The following is a 23,136-nucleotide window of genomic DNA, read 5'->3' on the forward strand; positions in this document are numbered from 1 at the left end:
GGCCGTATTGTGGAGTAAATCATAGGGATTTAATATACAAAATGGGAGACTTCAAAGAAATGTCCCATCTTGCAAAGGAAGGCAGGGGAACAAGGAGAGGGGCTGCCTCAGCCTTTACTCCAGATGTCTTATGGTTCAAATATATTCTCTCTGTCTTTAGAGATTTTTCAGAGGGAAAGTTGTCTGAGACACTCTGGGATCTCTTAGGTGTGCAATGGACAATAGTGGATTACCAATGAATAACACTGCCCATAATTATGCTGTTAAACGACACGGTGAGATGTCAGAAGCATGCTTTGCAGTTTCCATTAATATATAATTTAAAATTGTCTAAATACATGTTAACAGATCCTTTGATGCAATCGATTTTAATATTTTATCTGAGAAATTCAAATTTTTAAGCTAATTTCAATAGATAATGTACTTGATTAGTTAGAAATGTGTTACATGAATGAATGCATTTTGCTCCAAAGGTTATCTTTGAAATGATGTGAATAATCTACTTTATGCCCACAAGTACTATGAATGCTAACACTTCATTCTTAACTCATCTAGTTGTCATTAGGTACAGCAGCTGATACAATCTTCCATTAGGCAGTCTCAGAACTGTGGGTGGTCTTGGAAACTATACCATATGAACTGTAATACAGAATAGAGTGAGTTAGGGATTTTTTTTTTCAGCTTTAATTCTGAATCTTGCAGTTCCTATTGGTTGAAATCAAGCAAAAGAATAAAAGGGACCTTATTTTAGCATCAGGCTATATTGATGGGTTAGAGCTGAGTATATATACTCCTCACTGATTAAGGAATTTAAATTTACCAGTCATATTTTTTTCTATTTCAGTGTTTATTTACCTAGCTAAAGGAGCTGAAATGGCAGTGCCAGCAAAAAGGGACACAGTTGGCTGTTTACATTTTTAAAACAGATGCTAATAAAATAAGGTACTGAAAAAAATACATTTTAACTATACTTTTGATTGAAACAGCACTAAATAAGTTTCAGTGGGACATTTTGGAAGTGTACCATACAATTCACATCAATACCAAACTGGCTGCGCTCAATGTGGTGGTATTATAAAAGGAGTTAATTCATAATGTTTGGAAACTTAATAGCACTTTGAAAGGCCTAAAACTTAACAGTGGTTACATATTTTTGAGAAATTTCTTCTTAAAAACACTTTAAAGTGCCTTAAAAGTCATAAGCGTTCGATAAACAGCTATTGATTTGAGTTCCATGAGAAATGTAGGGCATTGGAAGCCCAGAATGGAAGGAAAATGCGAAGTAAATTAATAATTTTGTATTCACTAGGTGGGGATGGAAGCAAGTGGTATGTATGCTCTTGGCAACTCAAGAAAGAGAAATCTGCTCACAGATCTCTATGAAGGTAATCGTTTGTTAATCTCAAGAGAGATATTCTTTTTAAAAAACCGATCTTTGTATGTATGCATTTAAAGATAAAAAAATCTTTCAAAACACACTTGGAATGACAAGCAAACTGTCTTTCCTTTGTGGTAAATGAGCTACAAACGCATGCACTCACAATTTTTTTTTAAATATTCAAATGGCAAATCTGTAACCACAAAGAAGTTAAGACTGAAAAGTGCTACTTTTTTTCTTTTCTGGTATCAATGGTCTCCCAGTCCTTTCCACTATAGTCTAGAGTCCTTAATAAAGAAACCACAAGCTATTCTCTGGGTTAAAGCATTTTAGCTCCCAGCTTTAATTTCAGTTTTAGTCCACTAGGCAGACAGCTTAAAATTTTTTCTATTTCTCATTCTATTTTGTTTCTTGAAATCTCCAAAATCTTAAAGGGATACAATTATAGCCCTGTTTATCTTGTACCTTCCCTCCCTACCTGCCAAATTAGTTTTGTTTTCTAAAGGCCTAGCCCCACTAATTCAAAGTTCAACTGCTCTCCCTCTTTTTTCTTTCTTTCTCATCCCCCCACCCCTCTTTCTCTCTCTCTTCTTCCTTTCTTCCTTCCTCCTCCAACTCCCTCTTGGCCCCCTCCCCCTCCCCCCTGTCCCCTTTGGAAGCCCCTGGGATGACACTGTTCATTGATGCATCCCCCTCATTAGCATTGCTGCAGCTTGGCTCAGTGGTTTCAGAGGCAATCCGTCATGAGAAAACTGAAGAATGTGCCCCATTTGCATGATTCTGTGCCAGAATGCAACTTTTTCTCAGCTGTTCTTTGTGTAATTTCCCCTTGAGCGTTCAACTTTCCCATGAAGTCCTAGAAATCATATTACGGATTTCCAACCTAATTGAAATGCTCCTCAGATTAGTTTTACATACTTGCTTCCTTCCCCCCACAACAACTTCTTAGTTCTTCGTAAACAGAGCAAATTAGTACATAAAAAACAGGTTTCGCCTTTTATTGTTTTGAAATGTAGGGCACATTAAATGAATAATTTTGCTTTGAAAGTGCAGGGGTACACATTATATGTGCAAATGTATATTTATTACACATGTCCAAATGAAGCCACAACACCAATAAATACTTAGGCAATCTCTGCTTCCTTGTCACTTAGTGCCACTGCAAACCACATTTTGTAACCCACTACAGAGAAATCCAGAGCAGAAACATAGCAAAATGCTGGATGAAATGCTTACTGTTTAATAAAGAGAACTTTCCACCGAAGTCAGGGAGATCTGCTTTGCAGCTCTTGGATGAGCACATTTTAATAAATAAATGAATGAATTCATAGCAGCTTACTAACTGCTAATTAAATAAGTATTCTGGGTTTTTTTCCTAGATAAAAAATGATGATGATGATGATAACAACCCTGCGATAGGCAACTTGTTACCAAGATTTTCATTTTCCGGAAATTAAGATAAATATAATGTGCTATACATACATGACGCCCCACATTCCAGAAGAGAAAAGGTTCCATGAAAACCTGTTCATCCCATCGCATTTGAATGAACAACCAAAAACAAATCACACACACACACACACACACACACACACACACACACACACACACGCACACCCACACAATCTTTAGCCGTTTTTAATGACATGTTACTTTTCTCAGTATCATTATATACAAATCAGTAGAGAGCCTTTTCATTCCCTCTTGCCTTTGAGGGGCAGTTAGGAGTAAGAATAAACTGCTTCTTTTTATTATTTCCATTCTAGAGCTGCAGAATTATTATTTTTTGATTGTCCTTTGTTGATTGGAATGTATCCACTTGGGTAAAAATAGTGAAGATGTTCTAAAAGTGCTTAAGCTATAACTACTTACAAATTTAAATTATGTCATAATCTTTTAAAAGGAAAAAAAATGAAGTTAGAATGAGAAGGCAGAAAATGCCAAACTTAAAACTTAACTGAGTTCCAAATAGAATGAAAGTGACTTAAAGATAATGCTGTGCCCTACCAGAAGGAAATAAAGCTCTTCAAGTACAACAGTTTGGTGTTGGAGGAACACTCACACGGTGATTAGAATTAGGTGGCAGAAGATTTCATTAATTATAGGTGACTGATTTTCCCTGAGCAGACAGCTCAGGTCCTCAGGCCCCTCCCCGCCCCCCACCCCTCCGCCCCAGCTCATCTCTAACTGTCGTCTAACCTTTCCTTTCCCTTAATCCATCTCTTCTTGAGCTGATGGGAACTGCTTTCATTCCACCTCTTGTGGAGGTAATGAAACAATCTTCTTATTCACTTGGTTCCTCTGAGCCGGTGACATGCAACAACAACAACAAAAAAGCGAGCGCCCTGATTAATGGCTGCTAATTAGCAATGTTAATGACCAGGTGTCCGAGAGCACGGCCAGCTCCTCTCAGCATGGAGTGATCGCTCAATGAGAGCCCTGCAAATCCATTCCCAGTGACCCTTCCCCTCAGCTGCCAGTAATGAAGCCCGCTCGCTGTTACTCCCGGGAGAGACACAGGAGGCGATCCGGGCTTGGGACCCAAACCCTTGCCTGGGGTCTAGTGGATCTTCCATTAATTAAGGTCAGCATTTCTGGCTGACCCCCCCCTTCCCCCGCCCCACCAAAGGCGCTCAGAAGTAAAGGAGCGAGGAGCACGGAGATGAACTCAAACCCTCTTTTCTTAGGAGGAGATTCTATTCTAAATGGAGCCAGTTGCTAATTTGAACTATCTACATGTACGGATATAATGTTGACTCTCTATTAGCTTTCCATATCATCTTCACCGATTCTGTTCCTATCCCGAGATAATTCACATGGGTGAAGCAAATCTCATACGAACTCTCAAACACAACTTTCCATCTGGGATGCTTAAGTTCTCTTTGTGCCATTCAGCACAGAGGAATAGCAGCAGAATCTCAGAGCACCTAGATCTGTGCTAAAGAAAAACAGTAATCTTTTACAAAATATTTTCCTGGTTAGGAGGTGGGTTAAGTGTGTAAGTGCTCTTACCTCTTATATAGGAGTAAGGGAACTATATTAATTTACACACACACACACACACACACACACACACAAAGAAAAGTAAGCTTTTCCAAGAGCTTTACAGAGAACCAGCTCTATAAAGACCCGAAAAATTATTTTACTACTTACAGTTGATTCCTTTTGTTAGGTGCTGACCAGAAAATTGAAAAGTGACAAGACCGAAGTCTTTGCAGATAATTAACCATTAACCATATTTGCCAATTTGTGACAAGCTGATTCTATGAGTTTACACATTTATTTTCTCTTCACTGGTGAATGGCCTTGTACTTTCTCCAAGGAGGGGAGGAGGGCGATTCAGTTTGGAAGAAACAGACTTAAGATGACAGAAGGTATGCCATGTCATTGCTCTTAGCAGGCTCTTGCTTATTAACATAGATACATTTCAAGTGAGGATAATGCCTTGGCTGATTTAGAAATCTGTGTGCACCCCCCCTTAAAAAATGTAAATGTTACTTGTCGAAAGGTCTTATGTTTGATACCATTGTGGTAAGTTTCTTTTGATGACAATTGTGAAGAACGTATAATTTATTTCAGTAGAATAAGTGCTATTGTGAAAATCACCAGCTATCTATAGGTGATGAAACAACACCCATGCACTGTACCTAATAGTGGGGTTTAAAAATTATGGTCACTGGCTTGCTGCTGGTTAATAGGTCCAAGTGAAATTTGACAAGAAAAACTTCAGAGCTTTATTCCAAGTGTGGACAAGGCCAAACACTATCACCTTATAAGCTACAAAAGGAGGCCACCTCGATGGGAGGCTGGCTTCTCTCTCATGGGAGCCTGCCCTCTGTTGCAGTAATACCTGATGTGGTTTTCTGGGAGGAGGGGTAAAATTGTTCTCCCTATGATTAGAGAATTTAGTAAACATTTTCATCATAGAAATTTTTGAAAACATTGAAAAAGCACACTCACACATGTGTCTGCATGCATTCACACGTGCACGGCACCCACCATCCTAACCAGAGCTAGCCACCGCCAACATGGTGCCGCATATTCTAGCCGCCTTTTTCTGTGCATGGTTACTCTTCCTCTTTTAACACAATTGTATTGTACTGCATATAATGTTTCAGAAACTGCATTTTTCTTAGCAATCTAACATCAGTCTATTGTGAAATATTCTTCTACAATGTCTTATTATGACAGCCTCGATTAAGGGCCAACCTAGAGTGATCAGAGTGATATTACAATCATAGTCCCAATGTTAAAGGGAAGGGCACAGGCACCATCCTGGCCAGTTGCTCCTCCATAATGGATGTTGAGAATTTCTGAGATTAGCTCAGATCCTTTTTCTGTCTGTTTTCTCCATAGCCCAGGGAACAGTCCTAAGGAGCCAGAGAGAAAGAATGAGTTTACTAATGGTGCACTTTACCCAGTTAATTAATTACTAGCAAAGGGCCAAACTATATGAACATAAGCTTCATGAGAGCAGAGAACTGTGTATCTTCTCACCTATGTATCTGCAGTACTTAGAATGATACCTGGCACAGAGTAAGCACTGAATGTATACTTTTGAATAAATGAATGAACAAACAATTAAAAAATAAATTTGACTAGATTCTAGTTTATTCACTTATTAGATTCTGATACATTTTCTTGAGTGGCAGAGAGAGTAATGGATTTTTAGCTAGTGCCCTGGGAAGGCTCACAGGGCATATCTCCTGAAGGAACTCATTCCTCTTGCATGTTACATGTAGCATTGCTAGAAATAAACATGAACAGACACATGGCTCCATGTTTCTAGCCAGAATTCATGAAAACCCTGAGATCTACTATTTGCTTCCACGTGTCTAGTCCTGTCCACTCCTCCAACTGGTTAAAACAATCTAGAATAAAACTAATACTTTTGAGCTCCAGGACCCTTAGTTTGGACTTGAAATTAACATACATTCTAAATTAAATCTGGCAATTTAAAGATTTAAATATTTTGTGTATCACTTTTCTTTTTAGGTTTATGAAACAAAGTTTATCTGTAGACTGAATGTATACTGGCCTAGAAAGTGAATAAATAAGTTATCAATGGCAGGGGAATCACTTGTACGTAGACTCAAAGTTAAAAAGTGTGGGGTTAAAAAAAAAGTATAGCGCTTATTTGTATTTTCCTTTTATAACAAAAAATACGAGTTGCCATAAGAAGATGACCAAGAAATAATGGAAAATAACCACCTTGCTTCAAAAGATATTTTGCAGCAATTAGTGAAAGAAACAGCAGCTGTATCCTCTGCGAGATGCCCTTCTCTACTGTGTGTGGTAGGGACGGCTATTCCTTGACCCTTTTCACTAACCTACCTCTGGTGCTTTGTTCAGGCAGCAGGGGCAGAGTGGGACCCCTTTGGTAAATTTAGCCTGTTGGAATAGCAAATGAAGAATGCTGTAATGCATTCACCCTTTCCTCTATCCATCCATCAATCGTTCTATTAATCAATCAATTGAAAAGCCTGTTTAAGCATCTCTCTCCAGCCCATTATCCACAGTGAGTCAAAGAAACGTGGCTCCTACACTTTGCAGCTTGTAGTTTTAGAGAAAACAACAATGGAAGTAGCACAGAAGATAAATAGACAACAGGTAAAACACTGAGTAAGTATGTGAAATGAAAAGAATGAATCATATTAGCATTGTCAATCAATTAACAGGTATTTATGGTGTGCTAATTACATGTTCGGCACTGAGCTTGGGTGCTCTGCAAGTGAAGTGGATAAAGATCAGGAAGAATTTTTGTAAATTGCAGTTTTAAGTAATGAGAAACTGAAAAGGTTTACTTTGTATTCTGAATAAGACTTTGTGGAGGCAGGTGTACAGAGCGGAACAGGGTGTGCGTTCTCATTTTGGTACTTGTTGAAAAAGGTAGAATGGCTATGATGGAAGGGGGAGGAAGTGGTGAGTTAGAAAATTGGATTTTATAACTTTAAAATCACGATGTTGCAGAGTTGAATGGGCCCGAAAATCTTTTTTTTTTTTTTCAATTCCTTCCACTCTATGTTTAGTTCCACCGCAGTGAAGCCCACTCAAAGGTGAGCTTGTGTTGTGGAGGAATAAAATGATGGTCAAGCTGGTATGAAAAAGCCGGTAAAGGGACGCAGATGGAAATATAGGAGGTGGGATCTTCCTTGGGCATAACTGTGACCCAGAAGAGGTTTCAGAAGCCATTAACAAGGGTCTTCTTTTCTATTTGTAATGCTATAAGAAGTTCTGGAGAAGAGGTTTCATGTAGTCAAAACATTCAGTGGAGAAGATCTCTTTGGTACCAGTGTCAACAGGCCTTTCGGTGTACAAATTGTGCTGATCTAAGCAAATGGTACCCGAGCTTAATATTATGGATGTCTTGTTCCTCTGATTCATATATCAGGGAAAAATCCAATCCTTTTTACAGGAACTTTATTTGAGGCCTAGGAGTGCAAATACCAAATCTTCATCAAAGTTTGCTGAGATAGCTATCCTGGCTTAATATATGATTAATTCATTTTCAAAATCTGGATAAAAGGTTAAGTAAATACTTTTGCATAGACTGGGCTAACTGTGGATACTAAACAGAATGATCATAATATCATTTTGAAACATCTAAGGAGTGAAGAAGACAAATTTTTGTTGACTATAATCCTGAGGTTGTTATTGTGCTGAGTACTCTATGCATTATCTAATTAATCCTCATAATCCTCAAAATAGAGTAGTATTATCCCCACATTACAGACACCAAGGCTTAAAAAAATCAAGTAACTGGACCCAAATCCCACAGTCACTGAGTGATGAGGAAGGGGTCTTCATGACACCAAGCCACTGCTTTTGCCATAGCACCACGCTGTTTCACATAATTCGGGTATCTTTTTGTTTGTTTGTTTTCTTCCCTTTGGATACATATTAGCCCAGACTTGCATGAAATCAATATTTCTCATCAATGCATCCCTCCCCACCATAGTCAATCTGGCATACAATTTATAATGGTTGAATGGATGTGTGGCCTCTCTTGTTTTTGGATTATAATAATGATATGTTATTCTTATGAAGCTGTGGATGTTCAGAAAGTCTTATGCTCACGACCTGGTAAGGAGCCAACTTGGTTAAAATCTTTAAAGCATCAAATAAAGGGTCTGATAGTGGGAGATTTTCTCAGCAGAGGGGATAAACTCAGAAAAGGGCTAAGGCTATTGACAAAGTTACCTTGGACCCCATCCTGTCCTTTTGAAGTCAAGTCTCACTCTTAGGAGTGCTAATACTGCAATCTGTACTTCCAAAGTTCTTCATAATAGACCTGCGGTTGTGATTTTCTGCTCATATCTGCCCTCAGGTTGTGTATCCCTCACCTTTATGAGCACGTCCTTGAAGGTACTGAAAGAGACTACACTTCTATTTCCATGAAGCATGAAAATTTCTTCCACCCCCCTTTAGAAGTGTAATTGTGAGGGGTTTTCAACACAAGGAGGTTCTCCTGGGAGCCCCCAACTCTTTAAGATCAGTTTATTGATGAAGATTTTTGACAGAGGCAACAAGGGGCTGCCTGGATCATGGCCCGCTCTGCAGGGGGGTATGTACACATGGGCTCTTCTTGACCACAGCGTGCTGGAGACCCTACACGGCAGCTCTATGCTTGTGAGAGGGTCCTGAGGATTCATTCAGTTTTGTGCCTTTTGAGAGAATGCGCAGGCATTTTCAGGGGGTCTCTGTCAAAACTGAACATCACATTTCCACTCAAGATGAATAGTTACAGCAGAGCAAGTGAGAACCTGGAGGGACTGGTGCTTTTCATTTTGAAATCTAAAAAGAGCTAAAAGGTTCTCTCTGCTTTGTGTCTGGTCCTTCTAAGAGCTGTTCTGTCCAAATAATACCACTTTAAAGGAGGGGAGAGACTCGGAAAAGCTAATATTTATAAACCGCATTATACCAGGCCCTTTACAAATTTTATTGTATTTATTCTCAGTAATAGGCATTACTCTTTCTATTTTACATATTTAGAAACCGAAACTCCAAGAGATTAAGTGTCATAGAGGTAGTAAATGTCAGGGCCATGCATTCAAGACTAGGTGTGACTCCAAAATGCTTTGTAATGGCATTGTTCAATATGGTAGCCCTATTTACCATTATGACTCTTTTAATTCAAGTTCAAATTAAATGTAATTAAATATTCACTTCTTTGATCAAACTAGCCACATTTCAAATGCTCATTAGCTGCATGTAGCTGTTGACTACTGTATTGGATAGGACAAAATATTTCCATCATCAAAGAAAGTTTTATTGGACAGTGCCTCTCTATAACAAGTTGAGAATTTTCCTTGGCATAAGTATTCATGGAAAATAACAGTAATAAAACTCGTATTTTAGTGGAGAGTGGTGGGGGTAAAGGGAAATATGGAATATGAGATTTTATATTCTTAATATAGTTGAAAGATCTTTAATGAAGAAAGTAGTTTAATCAAAGACATCTGTAGTATAAACTAAACCAATAGTAATAATAATATCTAATTGTCTAATGCTTATATGTGGTATGTACTATTCTTTTTTTTAATTATGTTATGTTAATCACCATACATTACATCATTAGTTTTTGATGTAGTGATCCATGATTCATTGTTTGCGTATAACACCCGATGCTCCATGCAGTACGTGCGCTCTTTAATTCCCATCACCGGGCTAACCCATCCCCCCTCCCCCCTCCCCTCTAGAACTCTCAGTTTGTTGTACTATCCTAAATTTTTTACACATATAAACTCATTTAATTTTTACAACAATCCTATGAATAGATGCTATTATCATCTTCATTTTATAGATGAGGAAACTGAGGCACAGTGAGGCTAAGCAATTTTCTAGAGTTATCAGACAAAGAAAAGTAGAACCAGGATTGCAAGCATAGCCTAGCTTTAGATACAGGGTGTGTAACCATGATTCCAGATGAGCACATTTTATTGGCTAATTTAGGAGAAAGAAAGTTTTGAGAGTCAATTCTGAATTGGAAATGGAGGCACAAAAAGCAGTATTGTTTTTTAAAAAGAACAGCCAGGAAACCAAACGATACTTCCTTTTGTACTGTAGATGTATGTATGTGTGTAAAATACATACTAAATATGTATAAAATACATATTATAAATTCATGCACGTGCATATAAATTTTCACCTTTATGAGATGAACAAGTCAGATGTAATATTGTTAATGGCAAGTAAATGAGATAGAAAGGAAAGGATATTATAATTGGAAAATGGAACAAATAATATGTAATTCTCTTGATAAAACTTACTTTCCCTACCGCAACCACAAGCTAAAGAGGGAAACAACGCTTCAGAGCAAACTCCAAATGGGCTAATCTTGATATTTTTGTAAACTTCTAAGTTTTGTGACGTAAATTTAGAACTTTTTCAAATGTTTCAGGAAAATTCTGGAATAAGGTCTTCAGGTTTGGCTTAAAATACCAGAAATCAAATTCTTGTTACCTTGTTTATAATTTGTGTACTTCGAAGTTCTAAATTCTTTGGTAACCTGCTTACTTAATGCATTCCCAACTGATGTTCTTTTGCCCATCCTCACAGAGGACAACAGGGTTAACCTCACAAAGGACAACAAGGTTCTGCAACAAGGATCGTGTCCATATTGGGGCCATTGTCATTTCATGCATCGAGTAACTCTATTTACTTCTGACTGGTTGGGTGGCTTGCTCTTATGGATAGAGCTTGCATTTTAAGTAAGTGCTGAAAGTACTTAGAAGGTGCTAACACTTATGTTTATAATTTTTAAATTAAGAATAATAATATGGAAAAGTAAATTAAATTTGCATCATTAACTAAGTCCTTTAGTTCTCAAGTGGAATCAATTTAAAACTCGGCTTATTTTGTAACATTTTAGCTAATGAGAAGCTTTTAAAAGGGGGTTTAGTATGGGAAACCTATAGCTTTTTTTTTTTTTAAACAGACATACAATATTTTCAGTTGATTTTGGTGTGACTTTTAAAATTAAGATATTACCATAAACATAAAAATCTGATAATGGATGGTAGCTAAGAGTCACCTTAACAAGTTGGCATATGATGTCAGAAGACATCACTGTGATGACCGTATCTAAAAAAGTCTCTTACCTTTGTGATGGTTATGATCTTATTCATCTTCTCCAAGACAGTGCCCACTTTAAGTCCATATTTGTAAACCAACTGAAAATTCTTCAGTGTAGAGTAATATGGAAAGAGGATATTTGTTTCATAATTATTCAGACCAATATCCATTTTTTCTTAAGAATATAGAGTAAAATGGACTGCATATTACATACAGGAATGGCGTGATTTAAATTTTTTTGTTTGAGCCACAATTTCAATGTTGGAAACGACTTTGGAGATCATCTAGCCCACCCCTCGCAGGAGGTTGGACTGACCCAGCTCCTCTCAGAGCCTGACAGTGCTCAGCCATGAACCCAGCCCTCTCTCCAGGAGCCATCAACCCTCAAGACTTACCACACTTGTTTTGTTTTGTTTTTTGACCTGATTTTAAAAGAAATAAGACCTCTATTAAGAAATAGATGGTCTTAATTTGCTTAGCCAATGCAATCAAATATGTATTAAGTCTCCTATGTACATTATCCATGTAATACTATGAATATATAGAGCCACAGAACTAGAAGGGACCTTGAGATTATCCAGTTCAATCTCCTTGGGTTTCAGGTAGAGAAAATGAGAAGTTAAGCAATTGCTTCAAGGCCACACAGCTAGTCAGCCTCAGATTTAAGTCTCTATTCCAGAGGGCTTGACCTCAAGTCTGGTCCTTTTATCACTGTGTTATTTTCAGTGCAGTGTACATTTCCAAGGGAATGATCAGGTGTTCAAACCCCAAACATTGCTGGGGCCTAATGACTCCTTCCAGCTGTCTTATGGGTGGTTGGGATGTTGACAAAGTATAAATATTTGCCAAAAGATCATGAACAAGCTCAGCTGGGAAGAAACTTTGATATGCAAATGACAGAGATGGTTATAAACATGAAAAAATTCTCAAAAGTATTTTTTAATAAGTCATAAAACACACGAGGTCGGGCGAGCCATTTAAGAAAATGGCATTCACGACATCCCATTGCTTTGGGAATATCGCACTGGACTTGGAGCTTTGGTAATCTCTGTGAAGAACAGGCAAGAGGAAAGAGGGCTGCTTGTCGACAGGAACCTACAGACAAATGAAAACCCAGGCTGTGTCCTGAGAGTTTTAGGTAATCCAGGCTCATAATTTGATTTGAGAAGAGCTACTCCAGGCTACTGTGTAATTACAGAAGCATTCACTCGGCTGGCTCCTGTTCGCCTCATCACGTTCTACTTCATTGCTCTTTATGCTAAAGCCCCTGTTGATGAGAGGACGGAAACAGTAAGTACAAATAAAGCAATTAGCAGGTGGGGAATGCTACCACTGTTTAAGGATAACATCCAATCTTTATTGGTACTTATTAAGTAGAAGTCTAGAGTTTAGAGACAAAGGGAAATATCACAAACCACAAAAATGAAAAGAGGTGTGGGAACAAAAAGAGAATAAGGGGAAAATTAGACCAATGAATCTATTTTTTATTTTACAAATCTAATTGCAAAGGCTAGCTTTAGAAATAATATTAAACCTCCAGTTTAATTATATTATAGTGAGTTACATCCTCATGTAAAATTCACCTCCTTTTAAAGTTTTCTTGCTTCTTTTGACCTACTCTTTTACTATGTGGATTAACTTGGAAAATATTTTAGTGGTTACTGTGTTTTGGAGTTTGGGTTGTCGTTAAACGCACCAGCAGGGGGAGTTACAATGATTAGCAAACCTCGTCGGTGGGGTCCTGACATCCGGAGCACAGAATCACGGACTCCGCTGGCAGAGGTGAAAATGCCCACTGGAGACAAGGGATATAATGGGCAAAAAGAGGAGAGCAAGAGGATGTCAAGTGTTCGCGAAGTCCTAGCACAGGATATTGAAAGTTGACCAGAAAATAGGGCAGAGGCTTTCTACCACCCTCCTGTCACAGAGTGATCTGTGCACTCTGGTTCGATGTTTACTTGTCTGGAAACAGGGATAATCAAAATCTATCCATCCAGAATGCTGCCATTCTCATTTCTCCGTGGAGAGCATTGCTCTTCTTGCTTTAGCCTTATTTTGTGTGTCTGAATAATAAGGCGGAGGATAAACAATTGCTGTCCTCTCCGAGCAGGCCCAAGAAGACGCGACGCCCCCTGCATTTCACTTTGAGTTAGTGCTTTTGTCCAGTGTCTTCTCAATTAAAGCTCTGCTGGCAACTTCAGCCACCTAAGCAGGATGTAGCTTCCTATTTAGATAGCAGATTTCCAGCTAGTCAATTGAAAAGAAAGTTATGGAAGTTTGCAGGAAAAATCAATATGCTTTTCTTTGCCTTCGACGGTGGGGGGAGGGCACTGTGGATAGTGATATGCACAGATACCTAGAAAGATGAAGTATTTTATAGTGCAGTGGCTTGTTTAATAGGGCAGCAGTTGATCTTGCAAAATTAAATCTGTGTCTTATCCTAGGAAAACTAGACTTTCGCTTAGTGCCTATTTTTAGTTCTCATAGTGACCTACTCTTCCTCTTTTTCATCCTTCCATGGCTCAGTGGCTACTTGAGGCAGACCCAGAGGGTCAAAGGTAAAATCTCTGGAGGGATGCTACTGAGGAGCACGTTCATTTCATCCTCTGACAGAAACCGCAGCGCTTGAATAGGACAGGACAGTATCTCAGATGAAAGGTTTAACGGTGACCGTCACCAGGCTTTCCCACGAATTGTTCAAGAGGAGGTAATTCATGTAGACAAAGCAGGGAGACATAACTTCCAGGGATGTGCACACTGTTGTGTGCTTCGCATTAATATCTTGTTACTTTTGGTAGCACTAGTAAATACAGAAATATGCAGATCATTAATTTTCTTTTGAAAAGTGTTACATTGTATATCTAAAACGTATTTCGTTCAAGGATCACCGTGTACTCATAAATTTTTATCATTATCCCAGTCCTGGATGTCTCAAAATATAAAAATCTCCCAATGACAAGCACTGAATGTAATTTCAGAAATGTATATAATTCCCACCTACATTCTCTCTCCTTGTCATCGTCATCTTTGTAACTGCCATCTTTCCTTGAATTTGTTGGATGCTTCATATTCTTGAAGCTATTTTCATGGTCATGCCCTCACTTAATTTTTCTCCAGAACCTTGTGAATTTAACAGTGACATAATATGAACATCTTATAGATAAGGAAACAGACACAGAGGAGCCCTGTGACTCACTCCGGGTGGCACAGTTTGGAGCAGGATCCAAGTGCCTGAGTCGGCATCGATTGGGAGTGATCTCCACCTGTTGTCAGTTTAAAGATACAAAGGCAAGAAACTGGGAAGTGTTTCTTATCATTATTCAGCCACTGGGAATTAATAGTTCTTTGTCTAAAGATGAATTGAGCAAAAGATCCTGCTTCTTCTTGAGATTGGGAACCTTGGTATTTTAGAAATGTGGCAAGTGGCAGAGCAGAATATGAAGAGTATGATTCATCTTTTCAGAACTCTGTTTCTCACTTCCACATTTTTCCTGTTGCTTCAGGTTAAAAAATACAGTAATGGGCAAACCTGCATGGTTGCGGTTAGGCTGAAAGGCTTGTGATCCTCACCGCTTAAACCTGTAAGCAGGGCTTCAAAAGCAACCACAGGAGATGCCTCTTTTCTCTAGGACCTCACCTTCCTCCAAAAACCAAGAACTCAGTTGTACTTACAGGGAGGCTGGCAGGAATTTTCTTTTTTGGTAAACCCATAGGGACGTCATTTCTGTTGTCCAGTGCATTTCTACAGCCTCGACTCCCAATAAATTCTACTTCTTCTACGGAGTGAAATGAACCTTACGATTGATCAGTTCAATTTATATTTGATAAAAAATGTAACATTTCCCAAAACATACCCATCGGACAGTTTGAAGGACTGAACAAAATGACTTTATTATTTTTTTAAAGATTTTATTTGAGAGAGAGAGAGAGGGAGCTTGTGTGTGTGTGAGAGAGCACAAGTGTGTGTGTGTGGGGGGGAAGGGCAGAGGGAGAGGGAGAAGCAGGCCCCCCGCTGAGCAGGGAGCCCCATGCGGGGCTCCATCCCGGGACCCCGGGATCATGACCTGAGCCGAAGGCAGCCGCTTAGCCGACTGAGCCACCCAGGTGCCCCCAAATGACTTTATTTTTAAAATAATCATTTCAGTCTACAGTATTTGTAAAAGTCCAGGACAGTTAAAAAAGATAAGTAAGTATTACAGATTTGTTCTAATGAAGGAAAGTAGTTTTTATTTAACTGTGAATGTAACTAGAAATACCTACCATGTACCTCCCACATAGGTTGTCCAGCTCACAGTGTCCATCTGGATGCCTTTCAGAGTCTTTCCCTTCTGATGGGAGCCTGAGGCCCCTTTGGGCCTGGCCTGGAGGAAGCCTAAATGAATGATCTCCTTACAGATAATCCATAGTGGACCATAAATGATGACTGATGCTTCCATGTTGCCTGGAGCCTCTGCACCTGATGCTATTTGAAACTCCTGCAGGAAATGCTGGGCATCCCATTCCAGGATGTCCTTGGAGCCAATGGCAAATTCCTCTTGTTCACTCAAAAGGCACATTGCCTGTTGTTTTGGGTGGTCTGCCCAATACCCAGATTTGAAAATGTCTCAAGAATAAGGAGCACGTTTTAAATCCACACGTAAAATACTTTACCATTGGTAGGACTCTGTGCTGAGAGCCTAATGTGGAAATAGCACCATTCGCTGTTTACTGTGAGCATTTGGTGACAAGCAGGCCTGATGGGGGACTGAGAGCACCTCCCTTCCCTCTCTGAAGCAGCCAGTTCCAGCCAGCTGTTCAGGCCTGTTTCTGACTCAATGAGTCTTTCCTTTTAGACCCTGTTTTCAAGGCAGTTTCTGAGGGTAGATGGAGGACATATTTTTCTCTGCTCGTCCATGTGTCTGGACAGTCATTGGTCTCTCAGAGACTCCAGGTTGGAGGTCTCCCTAAGTTAGCCTCACCAGCCCAAATGCAGAGAATACACCCCAACTCGCTTGTAAAAGCAGTACATCTAATCACATAATGCCTCTATGATGTGGTTTTTTTAAATTAAGTGACCCACAGGATATTAATCTGGTGGTAACAACTCCCAAGGGATGTAGCACTGGAAACACTTCAAGAGCGGCTAGTACTACTATTAAATGTGATGTTCATTTCATCTGAACATATGGAAATAAAAACAAGTCATGGGAAAACTTCAGGGCTCTGTACATACTATATTGTTCATAAACCTGTCATAAATAAGTGCCTCTTAAGAAGAAACCAATTAATAAATGTGCATTGAATTACGAAGTTTAAATATTCCATAACATGGGACCTCTGTCCCTACCCCCTCTCCCCGCATTCCCACCCCTGCCAGGGCCCCCTTGTTATTCAAGCTGTTATAACATTTTCCACTGTGTGGCACATCTCAGTTTTGTTGTTGTTGATTGAGTTATTTGGTTGGTCCACTGCTTAAAAAAAATGAAGAAAAAATCTGTAAGCTATAAAATGCATCTTCTTTCTTCCTTTGTCTGTGTATTAGAGTCTGGCTTGGCACTAGGGCCCCACCCCAAACCTCCCACCAAGAGTATGTCATATTTCTATATGCTCGTGCATGCTCAGCTCTACCTCTTTTGAAATGATGCCCAAAACCAAGCAATGTTTACATAAGTAAAAGGAGTTTCACTTTTATGCTGTAGTTTCTGCAAGGAGCAGAGGGTTTTCCTAGCCATACCTTGTACTTTGTTCACGGGTGAACTTCTATTTTTCTAATGTGATGGTTTTATCCGGCTTTGACAACAGATTTCTTTAGGAGATTACACACCTGGAATTAACTTTTTCTGCCAAGAAGTACAGTGCACCTGGAAGTACTAAATCATTTTTATCTATGTTTTAGAAGCTTTTCATAATGAAATTGCGTATCTTGAACTTGACCTATCTCTTGAGTCAAGGCTTAAGGGCCAGAGTTGGATAGAGACGTATACGCTAGCATTACGAAGTAAATATATCCAGGGTGTGTTTACTTCTCACCAATCAAACACTCGCTACCTGAACACCATCTCCCTGAGTATCCTACTTCTTAAATGACTCTGCTGACCACATAACATATGGAAATGTGAGGATGTGCTTTCAGCAGGTTGTTTGCTACATTTACACCAGTTCTAACACCAGTCTCCATTAATGTTTGATCTAGTTCCCAACAGGTTTAAGTAGATGCCAGACCCCATATCTATTGCATATGTGTTGAGCATGACACACATAGGACAAATGACATAAAAGTGTTTTTTAGGGATTTCTCTCCTGAAGACAGCTGTGCTACCAAGATTAAGTATTTTGAGAATGTGAAACACTTTCTGTGGGTACAAATGCCACCAAAATACAACATCGGTTAATTTAAAACAAAAAAATCACACAGGGAGTTCATTAGAAAGTCCAGCCATACCACCAGTTTGAGACCTATGACATTTTCTGTCTGTTGTAAAACTGTTGAGAAACTCTTGTGAGGTACAACTGCAAGACTATTCTCAAGAGATTCAGAATGAGAAGTTGGAAAATTGTTTACAAACTCATGCTGACATATCAGAAAGATAATACAGTGTGAGTGTTAGAAATTACTTAAATGATTTTTTTTGTTGGGCAAGGGAGACTGGGGGGCGCGGGGGACAGGTATAGGAAATTTAAAGGAAAAAAAAAACCTTCCTTTCAGTTTTGGTATTGGCATTACCTCTCCAGTTTTTGCCACGAAACCTGAATATGCTCTGCTTTTTCTTGACATGAGGTCATATGGGTAGAACAACAAATGCTTTTTATCCTTAGGCATCCTGCCCTGCTATGTTTGGTTATACCTGAAGTTTGCCAAACTGGTTCTGCTTATTCTTGTCAAACAAGGATAATTTCTTCTCTTGGTTGTCTCTGATATAGTGTCAGCATTTTAAAGGCCAAAGTTGCCATAGTGACAAATTGCATGAGTATAAAAACATTAATTCTGTTTAGCTGAAAACTCTGTAAGATTAAGAAAAAAAAAAAGGAAAATCATGGATAAACCAACACATTTGTTTTGATGGATTCTTTTTAAAGGCAACATAAGAATGATATTGCAAGCAATGTAAATGATGTTTAGTAAAAAAAAAAGGAGATCAGGAAAAACAAAATATAGATACATTAAAATTACCTGCTACCAAACTCAAAGATAAGTAATTGAATTTCACAAATTACTCCTCTCCATAACTGTGGTTTAATTTTATATGAATGTGACTAAACTCTACCCTGGGGCTAGATAAACTCATTATATCCCTTAAGTAGTTCGAATTTCCTGATAACCAGCAGTCAAACCCAGGAACAAGCAGAATTAGTAGCCAAGTCTAATAAACGACTGGGAAAAATTGTATCTGTCTCTTCCTTCTGGTTCCCACACACTCTGGTTACATCATTACTTAGGCTGTAAAGGTGGAGGCCAATGGGGCTCCGGAGCTTGGGTCATGTGACCAAAACATCAAAATGTGTCTGAAACTCTACCCTAAAGATGGGGTTTCAGCAGGGGCCTCTGGATAGCTGACTCCTCTGCGGCTGCTGTGCAATTTTCGTATTTTATTTCACCTCTGCTTTCAGGCTTAGCTCTTGGTCCCACAGATTGATGGCCGAAGCAAACCTGTTGATGTGGGTTTTTCTGTGCAGGTGCATGAGCAAAATGATTTCCTGTACCACATACTACACAGTTATGTAATAGCTTAAAAAAAACTGGACATTTCCCTATGAATTGGTTTTCATCAGCCAAGAGAATTCTAACCCCTTCCTTTAAAAAAAATCGTTTTTTTAAGATTATTTATGAAAAGGTGTTTCGGGTTTTATTTTCTTTTTAAATATGATTTTGTGTCTCAATGCACAAAACTCAGAAGCCAAGTTTATTAGATCACCTGGATGCAACTCCTGACGATGGAGCTGAAAGGCTGTGCTCCTCCTGAAGGAATGGGCTGTGTAACTCTATCACCTTGCTAAGGTTTCACAGGGCAAGTATAGTGATGACAACAACTGCTTGTTCTCTGCAGATGTAGAAAGGCATTTTTTTACATGTGCAGGAAGCAACAAAAAGCCTGGTCTTAGGGGACAGGTGAGTGAGTTGACTTGCAAGAAATAAACCAAATAATCCTTAAAGTTGTAGCAACACATACAGAGCCAAAAGCTTGATACCTCTGTACACAAACATATTTTCTCGTTCAGGGTTACTTTTCTCTCGATGGCTACCATAGGTGCTGTGATCGCGTGTGGCTGAGAATTTGTTCTGAACTCTCTTGAAGTAGAATCCATCAGGAATGGAAAACCTATGGAAAACCTCCCTGATACACTGTGATCAGGTGTTCAAAGATGCCTCCAGGAGGCAGGGGATGTTGTGCTAAAGGAGGAAACTCAGGTGAAAATTCATTTTGTCAAAAACCAGACCCAACAAAACAAATTGCCTTCCCCAGCCAGTCTTCTTGGATCAAAGGACTACATGTAAAGTATGTTACATGATTTATATAACAAACATTAGCATCTGCTCATTGCTATGCTAGATGGTAGGTAGAGATAGAAGGTGTTGGGGAAAATGGTAATCACATAGCAGCTAGTATTTATGAAAGGTCCACTATAAACTACACTGTGTTAGATGCCCTACTATATTCATTCCAATCCTTACATTAGTCCAGAAGGGTAATTGCCATTATCCTCCACTTCATAGAGGAGAAACTGAGGATCAGAAAAGTTAAATGATGTCCTCAAGATTGTGCAGCTATTATTATATGGTGGTCCATAGAGATAAGATTCCAACCGACATCTGATTTAACCTGAGACCTTTGTCCTCAACCCCTATCCCCTGTTGCCTCTCTGTACAATTCTTTCTTTGTCCTTACAGGGTTTTTACTCTTGTGGTGGATTAAAAAAGCAGATGAAGAAATCATTGAAACTGCATGTGTGAAAACACTGACACAACTAAGCGCTTGAGGAAAGTGAAAGTTTCATGGAAGGAATGGTTCAGGCCAGAACAGTGCCCAGGACCCCTGTGTTTATAACAGCAGAGCAAGGAGGAGTGTGGGTGGTAGGTGAATGCTCGGTTATCTTTTCCCCTGCAAGTAATCCCTCAGAAATAACCGAAGACTACTTTTATCCTGCAGAACTATCACTGAAGGTGCTGTGCAAGACAGAGTGAACTCCTTCCCTCCCAACCCCCCCTTTGGTGCCTGCCAAATAAAGTCACTAGGTGCTCACATATTTTCCAGTACAAGTGCTTCATTATTAATTCATGGTCCAGGTCCTCGGTACATGCTGCTACTAATATTAGGTTTCAGCAGAGAATAATGAACAGGAGCACTGGACTGGATGTCTTAACATTTTTTAAACAATGTTTGCAGTGCTAAATTCTATTTCTAGCTTAATTGGGGTCTTTACATAAACAAGAGGAGGGCTCTCTAGTGTTGGGGAGGCGTAATTTTCCCAAAGCTTAGCAACAGAAAAGGTTAAGAGTCAGCATGATTAAGACCCAGTGGAAGGTTAATACAGATTGGGATTTCCCCCCTTCACATCTCTTGTCAGACAAGAAAAAGAGAGGTCTCCTTAGTTAGAATTCCACCTAGAAAGCCTGGACCAGCTCCTTGCTTTGAAACTGCACCCCATCAGGAAAGGAGGGAGGAGAACTTGCTTGGTGGGGAAATGGTCCCATACAAGTGGCCCCCGGAGCCTGGCCCAATTACCCATTAGGCACAGAGCCTTATAGGGCCCATGGTACTTTTAGTAGCTCACAGAAATGTTTTCATTTTAATTTCGTTTAAGATAATAAGAAAAAAAATGAACATAATAATAATGAATATATAATAATGAATCCAGCCTGGTTTATATTCTTTATACCAGTACAGTCGTAAAGTATAACTTTTAATTATTCTCATGGAGGAAGGGAGCCATGATGGCAAAATGCCTAGGCTCATGAAAATCCTCATGTGCTCCTTCCCTGATGAGGACATTTACCAAATGGTGCTGTGAAGGGGTTGCTAAACAAGTTAAATTATTTCATGAGACAACCTGTTCTTCCTTACTATTCTTTTCTCACTGTAGATCTTGCTGAGAGTGAGTCTTTGAGGGGAAAAATAACTATATGGGTTTAATAAGAACATTAAGATTACATTCCCTCTGGGTTTCCAATAATGCCCCACCCAGCATGGAGTTAGCATTCAAGAACTGGTTTGCATTTAATTGAAATTGATTTAAAGAAAAAGCACATTTATTTATTTACTTATTCATTATTTATTCATTTACATATTCATTCATTAAGTACAACAGCTATTGATTTAGTGCCACCTATATGCATGGCACTGACTGTACTAGGTGTTTGGAATATAATGGGAAATAAGGTAGACATTGTCTCTGAACTCAAAGAGCTTCAGACAGAGGCAATGAGACAAAACACAAAAATGACATTTTTAAGGGGTAAGTGGTTGGTAAAAAGGAGGTAGAAGAAATCCCCGATTCCTAATTTCCATTTTAAAAATGTGTCATCCTTTAAATTAAAAGATTTTCTTCTATGGAATTGAGACACAAGCTAACGTAGTCATAAATACATGAAATGGAGATTCAGCATTGTATTTGGTAGTTGAGATTCTTGAGCTATTTAAAAATAAAGGACATTTAATTAAAATTAAAAGGATGTTTAGTGGGAGCTGCTATCATTCAGCTGACTGGGTGACTGGCTGGTCAAGCATGAAGAATTGGTGAGTGTTATTTCCCTGAAGGGACTAGAGTCAGTGCTGGGTAGTTTTATCCTTGCTGTTGTTGAGCCTTCTAGGAGTCATGTTCAATTTTGAGATTCAACTGATAGAAGAATAAGTTTTAATAAATCTCTGGGTTTTAAGGAAGCACCCAGCTCTATTCGTTTAATGTCTCATAATGAGACTTCAGGTGCCATGTGGATCTTGCCTGGCCCATTCACGTAACAGATATTTATTGGTTTTCTACTATGTATCAGGCTCCGTTTGGTTTCCAGAGAGGAACAAAATGGACTACTTCCCTGTCCTCATGGAGTTTACATTCTAGTTGGAGACAGATAATAAAAATTTAAATAATGGACAAGGTATTGTAAGTTTCTATAATATTCCAGTGAATATCCTTTATTTTGGCTTTTTGGTAACAGCAAACCAGTTTTTCCTGGCATATGGTCTTGGTAGACTATCAGGCAAGGGATCTTGTCCATCCCTAACCACAAAGTGGGCATGTGCCCAGGTTCGGCCAATTAGAATCTCCTTGCTGAAGATTGGTGGAGACCAACAATGGGCATGTGGCCATATTCAGAAGAAAGGCCCCTATTGATATCACAGAATAGTCATGGACAGCCATAATGGGCTGGACCTGTAATTTAAGGCTAACTCTTGCTTTAGTTTGCCATTGATATTACTGAGTTATTAAATTATATTGATCCTAAATTCCTGGTGTCCCCTCTTTGGAAATCAACAGGGATCGTTACAAAGGAGAATTCAAGCATAGACCATAGGATGATGGGATCAGCATGGTATAATGGAAAACGGCTTGGGAATGGCACAGCTTTGGGTCCCAAATAAAGCTTTGTCACTGGATCACTGTGTAACACATGTAACACCAGTTCTGTGGGGTTTGGGGGAGTTTTAAATCCAGGTGGCCTAGCATAGTGTGCATGCCCACAAACGTCAGCTCTTTTCCCCTACCTACTT

At 39.1% G+C, this 23,136-nt stretch overlaps 1 long non-coding RNA gene across 1 annotated transcript; it reads left to right on the forward strand.

The window, feature by feature from the left end:
* Positions 1-842: 842 nt before the first annotated feature.
* LOC141373446 (uncharacterized) lies at positions 843-3,237 on the forward strand. Its single transcript, XR_012379482.1, has 3 exons — positions 843-942; positions 1,310-1,385; positions 2,758-3,237. It is a non-coding gene; the product is annotated as an uncharacterized lncRNA (long non-coding RNA).
* The last annotated feature ends 19,899 nt before the right edge of the window (positions 3,238-23,136 follow it).

Source organism: Callorhinus ursinus, unplaced genomic scaffold, assembly GCF_003265705.2.
Source record: "Callorhinus ursinus isolate GAN/ISIS: 27379988/994484 unplaced genomic scaffold, GSC_fseal_2.0 scaffold1, whole genome shotgun sequence".
Taxonomy (NCBI): Eukaryota; Metazoa; Chordata; class Mammalia; order Carnivora; family Otariidae; genus Callorhinus; species Callorhinus ursinus.